The sequence below is a fragment of the Coenobita brevimanus genome, chromosome 116 (assembly GCF_032717465.1).
Source record: "Coenobita brevimanus isolate Jiangsu-jjx chromosome 116, ASM3271746v2, whole genome shotgun sequence".
Taxonomy (NCBI): domain Eukaryota; kingdom Metazoa; phylum Arthropoda; class Malacostraca; order Decapoda; family Coenobitidae; genus Coenobita; species Coenobita brevimanus.
The window spans coordinates 37,558,271-37,566,235 of NC_137069.1; the positions used below are offsets into that span (position 1 = coordinate 37,558,271).

At 42.2% G+C, this 7,965-nt stretch overlaps 1 non-coding gene across 1 annotated transcript; it reads right to left on the bottom strand.

The window, feature by feature from the left end:
- Positions 1 to 7,104: 7,104 nt before the first annotated feature.
- LOC145418859 (5S ribosomal RNA) lies at positions 7,105 to 7,223 on the bottom strand. Its single transcript, XR_013900762.1, has one exon. It is a non-coding gene; the product is annotated as a 5S ribosomal RNA (ribosomal RNA).
- Between the last annotated feature and the right edge of the window lie 742 nt (positions 7,224 to 7,965).

Below are 7,965 nucleotides of genomic sequence, written 5' to 3' on the forward strand. Positions count from 1 at the left end.
TCGTCTCCTTTCTTCATCTTACCTCGCTCCCTTCTCCCAATCTGCTTATCTTTTCCATATTCCCTCTTTCGTTTTCTGTCTTTTATCTTTCCTTCTTGTGCTCATTCTCCCATTCCTTCTTCTCCTCTTCCTTCACGTGCTCCCTTATTCTTTGTCCTACTCTATCCTTCCTTTCTCTCCTTCTCCTACTCCTTCCCTCCTTCTCGCACTCTTTTTCATCTTCCTATTCTCTTTTTTCTCCTACTTCCTCTTTCCTTCTCGTGTTCCCTCATTCCGTTCTTTCTTCCTCTTTTCTTCTTTCTCTTCTTATCACTACACTTTTCTCCTCTCTTTGTGTACCTCTACTCTCACCTCTCCTGTCTCACTCTTTTTCCTATCCAGTCTCTCCATCATTCTAGTTCTTTTTCCTGCCATTATATAGAGTGAGAGGGAACATGAAAAACAACGTTAGATGGACGTGTGTGTGTGTGTGTGTGTGTGTGTGTGTGTGTGTGTGTGTGTGTGTGTGTGTGTGTGTGTGTGTGAGAGAGAGAGAGAGAGAGAGAGAGAGAGAGAGAGAGAGAGAGAGCACAGACTAAACCAATCGCTCCCTTTGTTCAAGCAGTCTTCCTAAGTGCCCACGTCTTTACATGTCACCACTTTAGAGCTAATACCCACCGTCCATATTCAGTATGTGCTGGGGCCATCTCATTCAAAACTTTCTTTATGGTATTAGTTTTTTTCTATGGATCCTGCGGTTGATCATAAAACGCTGTTGTCATTAAATTCTTATCAGCAAAATTTTCAACGCCCCAGCCAGGCGATGCTCTCGTGGCCCTCTGCCCCATCCACTCCGCCACCACCTCCTCAAATCGAGTGTTCAGTGAAATTGTGGTGGTAGCAGTGGTGGTGTTGGTAGTAGCAGTAGTAGTAGGAGTAGTAGTAATTATAGTAGTAGTTGTTGGAAGGTTATGCTTTCACCTATGTTTGTCTTTCACTTTGTCCAGACGATATCTCCAAAAGGTTTCAGTGAATTTCAATGAAAGTTGGTGGAAGGGTGAGCCATGGGCCAAAAGGAATTGTTTTAAATTTGGGGGAGGATCCGGATCCTACGTTAAATTTCTCCAAAAGTTCTCAATGAAGTTCAATCAAATTTTGTGGAAGAATGGGCCATTTGTCATGGAACAATTGATTAAACATGGAGGTGGATCCGAGTCCTATGTATTCCACACAGTATCTCCACCGATCCAGATCCAAATCCTTTTTAATTGCAGTGGCATTGGCGGAGGTATGCGCTCTCTGGGTGCTTTCTAGTTGTTGTTGTTGTTGTTATCCCAGGTTCATCTGACCGTGATCCCAGTAGACTGCAGGCTTAAGTTCCCCTCTCATGCATTCCACCATCCACCTTTCAGAGGATAGGGAGGGAGTTGAGGCGCGTTTCATAACCAGACAACAGACTCGCCTACCCATGTCAGCACCACCGCGCGAAGGAGACCCTCTCCAGCACCTTCATATGCAGATTATGATTTTTTCTATGCAAAGAAGAAATAACCAAGGGCTAATTCTGGTAGGGAGCCCTCCAAACTCACCAAAACACAGCCCTAGTTCCCGATGTGTCTGGTAGTTCTTGGTGTCCTCCTCCTCTTCCTCCTCCTCCTCTTCACCTCTCACACCGCTAAGGGTCCATGAATGTCTAGCCTTCCTCCCACTCCATCTCAGCTCCTCTGATTCACGTCCCGATTTGCAAGGAATGAAAAATCTGTACCGATCATTTGGGAGCTAGAAATGGTCAAACAGGGTGACAGAGAGTTCCAAGTTGTCCGTCTTGAGATGTAGAGGTGAGACTATTGTGGTCTTTTTATCATTAACTTATTTATTATTATTATTATTATTATTATTATTATTATTATTAACAATATTATTATCATCATCATCATCATCATCATCATCATCATCGTCATCATCATCATCGTCATCATCGTCATCATTATCATCATCGTCATCATCATTATCATCACAATCACTATCGTCATCATTTATATCATCATCATCACGATCACCATCACTTACATCAACGTCATCATCATTATCATCATCATTTTCACCATCATCATCATCATAGTTATCCCTATCGTCATCATGATCATGATCATCATCATCATCATCATCAGCCTGAGCCATTATGAAGGCTTCTCTCATCTTTCTCCACTCTGATCTTTGGGCTGTTAACCTGTTCCATCCAGCCCCAGCAAATATGTAAACTTCATCTCGCCATCTTGTTCTCAGTCTACCTCTTCTCCTCACTCTTGAACTGACGAAAACGGTGGTCATCTTAAGAAAAACTGAGCTCCTTCAAGGTATACGGAAGATGAATTGTTTTAAAAATAGTATGTGTTGAAAAAATAGTTGATATATACTTAAGGAAGGCATGAGACACACACACACACACACATACACACACACACACACTAATACATACATACATAAACTCATACATACATACAAACACACACATACACATACGTACATACATACGTACATACTGGTACACACACAGACACACACACACACACCGCTCGCTGGTGCAGTGGTGACGTTCTCGCTTGCCATCTGGTAGACGGGAGTTCGCGCCTCGCTCAGGTTGCGAAAAGTTTCACTGACGAAGTGGGTGGTTACTGTCCCTCTTGAGCAAGGGGACGGGTGTGTGCGTGTGTGAAGGTCACAGCCTTGCCCTTAGATCGGACTATATGATCTCTCAGCTCCCTTCCGGGAGGGTAAAAGCTGACGATCACGACCATCAAGTGATCCTGACCGACCCGGTGAATTACACACAATGTGAAAGAGGACAATGAAAGAGAATGAGGAGGAGGAAGGAGCGTAACTCAGGTTAAACTAATCAAGGCTAACTTACTTTAATCTTAGAGAGAGAGAGAGAGAGAGAGAGAGAGAGAGAGAGAGAGAGAGAGAGAGAGAGAGAGGTAATGAAAAGGGGAAAGGGAAAGACAAGGAAATGAGAATGATAGTGAGACAGCGAGGAAGAGAGAGACATATAGACAGATAGATAGATAGATAGATAGACTGATAGGTAGATAGACATAAATAGAGAGATAGATAGACCCCGTTGCAAGGAATGGTCTCTCTCAGCTGAACTAAGTCGGCAGCAAGAATGTAATTAATATAGTCATCGTACTGAAGGGGTTACATCAGACCTTCACCCCGAGGACGCCATATATTCTCCCTAACATCTTTCCTTAAGCGATTAACTTTGTTTCTTACACCTTACTGTCCTACTCTGTATTCTGTTCTTGCTATTACTAGATTTCCCTAAGAGAGAACCCCAGCTCCCTAACACCTATTCCTAAGCGATTTATTTTCTTTATTATACCTTACTGTCCTCGTCGTGTTAAATAAATCCTTCCAACATCGCCATCCTCTGTATAAATAACGAACCAATTAGTTTTTATTACCTCTAGCACAGATTCTATTATCTGTCTCACCAAACCGACATTGACGGGTTTGAGGTACAAACTTTCCTCTCCCGTCTTTCCACAACACTTCGTCGTTGTGTCGTAGTGCATAGCTCTGAAAGGTAACGATAGTTTTTCTTATGACTGTACATACTGTACTGTACCGGTAGGACAACAGCACAGAAGTTGTTGCCTATATGTAGTCCACGGGTCTGCTCGGCCAGACAAACCGGGGTTGAGCAACGACAACAACAGCAACAAACCAACAGCAGCAGCAACATATTAACACTTGTTTGCAATTGATGCAGGTGAGCCAGTATACAGGCAGATATCGCACTGGATCTGGACAAGCTTTGGGGACATCGCTTGTAGTTTGCGCAAATGGTATAAGGAATTTGTTTAGCTACATAATCTTAAGGTTTCATCGTGATTTCGGGACTGTACTTCGAGATGGAAGTAAGGTTTTTTTGACCTTGTTTAGTTATATCACTATAAGATTGTACAAGGTTTCGAGACGGTGCTTCGAGACAGGATCAAGAAATATTGGTTTCATTTACTCAGATCTCATTGGGCTTTGACAAGGTTTCGAGACAGTGCTCCGATTTAAGGAAATATTAGTTTAGCTTAGTCAGATCTCATTGGGTTTTGACTAAGCTTCGAGACAGTGCAAGTAAACTATTGGTTAGGTTTGGGTAGATCTTATACTGTTTTATCACCTTTTCGAATCGTGTAATCAAACTATACCTTTTTTATTTTCTTTTTCAGCTGTAGGAAATTGACCACTTCCAAAATTTGTCTGCTAAATTGTGGGTGTGTAAAAATTGAGCTCTAGAAATGAGATGGAAATTAGTGTTCTTGGTTACTAGTCAGAACCTTCCAGTCTGACTGCACTTGGTCATCAACTAAGCTGAATAAGGTGACGAATCTTTGTCAGGTTAAAGTGCTCTAGTTGTTTCATTTAGTTCACTATTGCTAGGCTTTGCCAGCTTCGAAATTACATGAAGAACTAATAGGCTAGATGTTGTTAGGTCTCAAGATTGCATAACCGAACCTTCTGGCTTTTTCCTATTTTTTTTCCGCTATTTGTTCCTAGCTTCGAGGTTTCATAAAGAGAAGAGTTTCCTAGTTTACTCGATTTTGCTAAGTCTGAAAATTGTATAACTGAAACCATTGACTTTTTTCCTATATTTTTTCCCTCAGTGTTTTACCCTGTAATTTCCTTCTCAGCCCCCTCACTCCGTCTCAGGCTTCATCTCCTCCCCCTCGTCCCCCTCTGACTCCATCCCTCTCCCCTCGCTCCCCTCAAGTTCCATCCTCCCCCTTCGCTCCTCTCAGCTTCCATCCCTCCCCCTTCACTCCCCTCAAGCTCTATCCCCTCCCCCTTTGCTCCCCTCAGTCTCCATCCCTTCCCCCCTTTCCCCCCCGCAAGCTCCCTCCCCTCACTTGATGGTTCCAAAATTCCCTCGCCAGGATCGTCACATACAGTAATTTCCACACTATTTCCTAGATTAATGGTGGCGGTGGTGGGGTGATTTCCCGTTCGTTCTGGGATTAATTTCGCCGTTCATCAACTACCGGAGGGGATGGTAGTTTGTCAGGGCGTTCCGAACGTGTATGGGTTTGGTTACGTTCTGTTTATTGAAGGGGGAATCGACGGAATCATCATCGTCGTCGTCGTCGTAATTGTCGTCATCGTCGTTGTTGTGTCGTCAGTTATCAGTCATCATCATCATTCACCAGTTATCAGTCATCATCATCATCATCGTCACTATCATCATCATCGTCATCACCTAACAGTAATCAGTTTTCACTTCTCAGTCATCAATCGTCATTAATCATCATCATCATCATCGTCAGTCAATCATCAAACAGTCACGATTAGTCAGTTATCCTCAGTCGATCAGTCATCATCTAGTAATCATCAATCACCATCATCATCATCAATAGCATGAGAGAGTCCGCTGCAGGAGGAAAGCCCCTGTCATCGTTCTCCACTTTGATTTATTGGTTGTTAGCCTGTACTATTAAATTCCGAAAAATTTTCGAATTTAATATCTCCTTCTTGGGCCCGTATTCTCGTAGGTTAAAGAAACTCCCCAACACCTTTTCCTAAGCGTTTTATTTTATTTATTGGACCTTACTGTCCTATTCTGTATTATATAAATCCTTCAAACATCGCCATACTCTGCATGTATAACGTACAAAAGGATAATAACCAGCTATATCCAAAAATAAATCGCTAAGGAAGAGGTGCTAGGAAGCCTCCCTACCCGACAAGAATACGGGCCTTGTTCTTTGTATACCTCTTCCTCTCACTTCATCTCTGAGCATCCGTTTAGGTACCCTGGTTGTCCATCTGTTATCGGTTCTGCGAAGGGTGTTACCTGCCCACATCCATTTATGCTTTTGGATTGTACTGATTATATCCTCTACTTGTTCCTTTATGCAGTCAGCTCTCTTTTTTCTCTCTCCATGTGATACCTTAATTAATGGTTTCAGTTCCTCTGTAAACACTGCCAAATTTACTTTCCAAATATTTCGTTAGAGTTCGTGTTCTCGATCCAGGGAGTAAAAAAGGATAAACGCGATATTTCCCCGACTTTCTGACATAAAGGCAATTTGCCATTTTTCATGATCGTACTTTTTTTTTTTTTTGGCAATAGTCCTTCATCCTCTTTGTCATACTCGTTCTTCATTTATTCTCCTTTTCTTCATTTATTAATATTGCCGTTCATGTTTACGTTCTTTTGGGGGGATGGGGGGTGGACGCACTTTCTATCCACGTTGAAGGGGATTGGAGGTTAGGAAGGGGAGAGGGAGAGTGGGTTGGGGGGGGGGGGCAGAGAATATAGCGTCAGCCCCCAGTCCACGCATTTTCACGTGATTTCTTATATGTTTATGGGAGATTTGCTGTTTACTGAATTTATTAGCATGGGAGTTTTGTGTAAAGATAGATAGATAGATAGACTGACAGATAGGTAGGTAGATAGATGGGCAGATAGGTAGGTAGGTAGAGAGATAGACAGGTAGGTTGGTAGGTAGGTATACGTATAACTAGGATGGTAGGCAGGTAGGCAAGTAGATAGATGGGTAGGTAGGTTGGTACAGTAGGTAGGTAGGTAAGTAGGTAGATAGGTACATACATACATTAGATAGATAACAGATTAATTGACTGATTAATAGATATGCATTATTCATTTATTCAATTATTTTATTTGTTGAAATGATGGGTTGGAGTTAGGGAAGAGGTCTCGATTTATACACATTAGGGAATTCTGACGTGATTTTCCGTACGTTCTGAAGGCAGGTTAGCCGTTCACCCAGCCGTTCATCAACAGGTAGACGTTCAGATCGCATGTGACGTAAGAAACAGCTGGTGACACAAAATGGGAAATAATCATGTCACTCCAGTTAAAATAATTTCTTAGATTAAAGCATTGATGGTGTTATGAAAGAATTTATTTTAAAAGAAGGGCCAGTACTTTCGTAGCTTCCCTAACACCTTTCCCTTACCTGTTTGTTCTTGTACGTGCCATTTTAATCCATCCATCCATTGCCAGACGCCATGTATCCCAAACAGGGTGGTCAAGGGCTTAGAGTTAATTGTTTTACAGGGAGGGGCACTAATCCTCCACCAACCCCACTTGACACGTAGGGATGCCAACAGCATCTGGTGTTCCCAGGCGGTCACCCATCGAAGTACTAACCAGACCCAACGTTGCTTAACTTCGCTGATCGCACGGGAAGCGGTGTACTCAACGTGGCATGGCCATTTTAATCATTGTTTTATATTTTATTTATACAGTCTATGTCCCTAACATCTTTCCCTTACCTGTTTATTTCTGCATGTGCCATTTTAAGCATTGTTTTTATTTTCTTAATGCAATCTATGTCGATAATAAAAAGAAATAAATATAATGCAAGAGACTGGTCAAGAGTAACATGCAAAATAAATCACTAAGGAAGAAATGTTATTGGAATTGGTTCAGGCAGTTACATTTCATCCCATCCCTTATAATGACCCTTCCTATAGTGCGTTTACTCTGACCTGGCAAAGATCCCGAGCTTCCTTTACCTTGGTTAATGGCGAAGTGTAGTCGGATGGAAGGCTTGATTTGTTTAATAACCAAGGAGACTCCTCCCTACCTCAAAACAAAGGCTTATCGAAATTTATTCCGCCACAACTGGCCTTGGGTTCCTTCTTCCTTCCATTAAAAAAAAATCAGGTTGTGAGAGTGACCTAGTTCCCTCAAATGAAAACAAGACTAGTATGGTGAACCTGGCTATAGTCCTTTCACCTGAATTTGGCCCAGAGTTTTCCCTCTTTTTGCAGCTAATTTTCACGTAGCTCAATAGCAGAATAAGGCAGTACAGTGGCACTACATCCTTTCTCATCACTTCTTCATGACTAGCATCAATATTCCACAGTTAATCTCCAGGTCCACCTCAGAATCCATGGTAGAGGGATGACAGATCAGGCCAAGTTGGAGTGAGAGGAGTATAGTATAATTCCACTGAT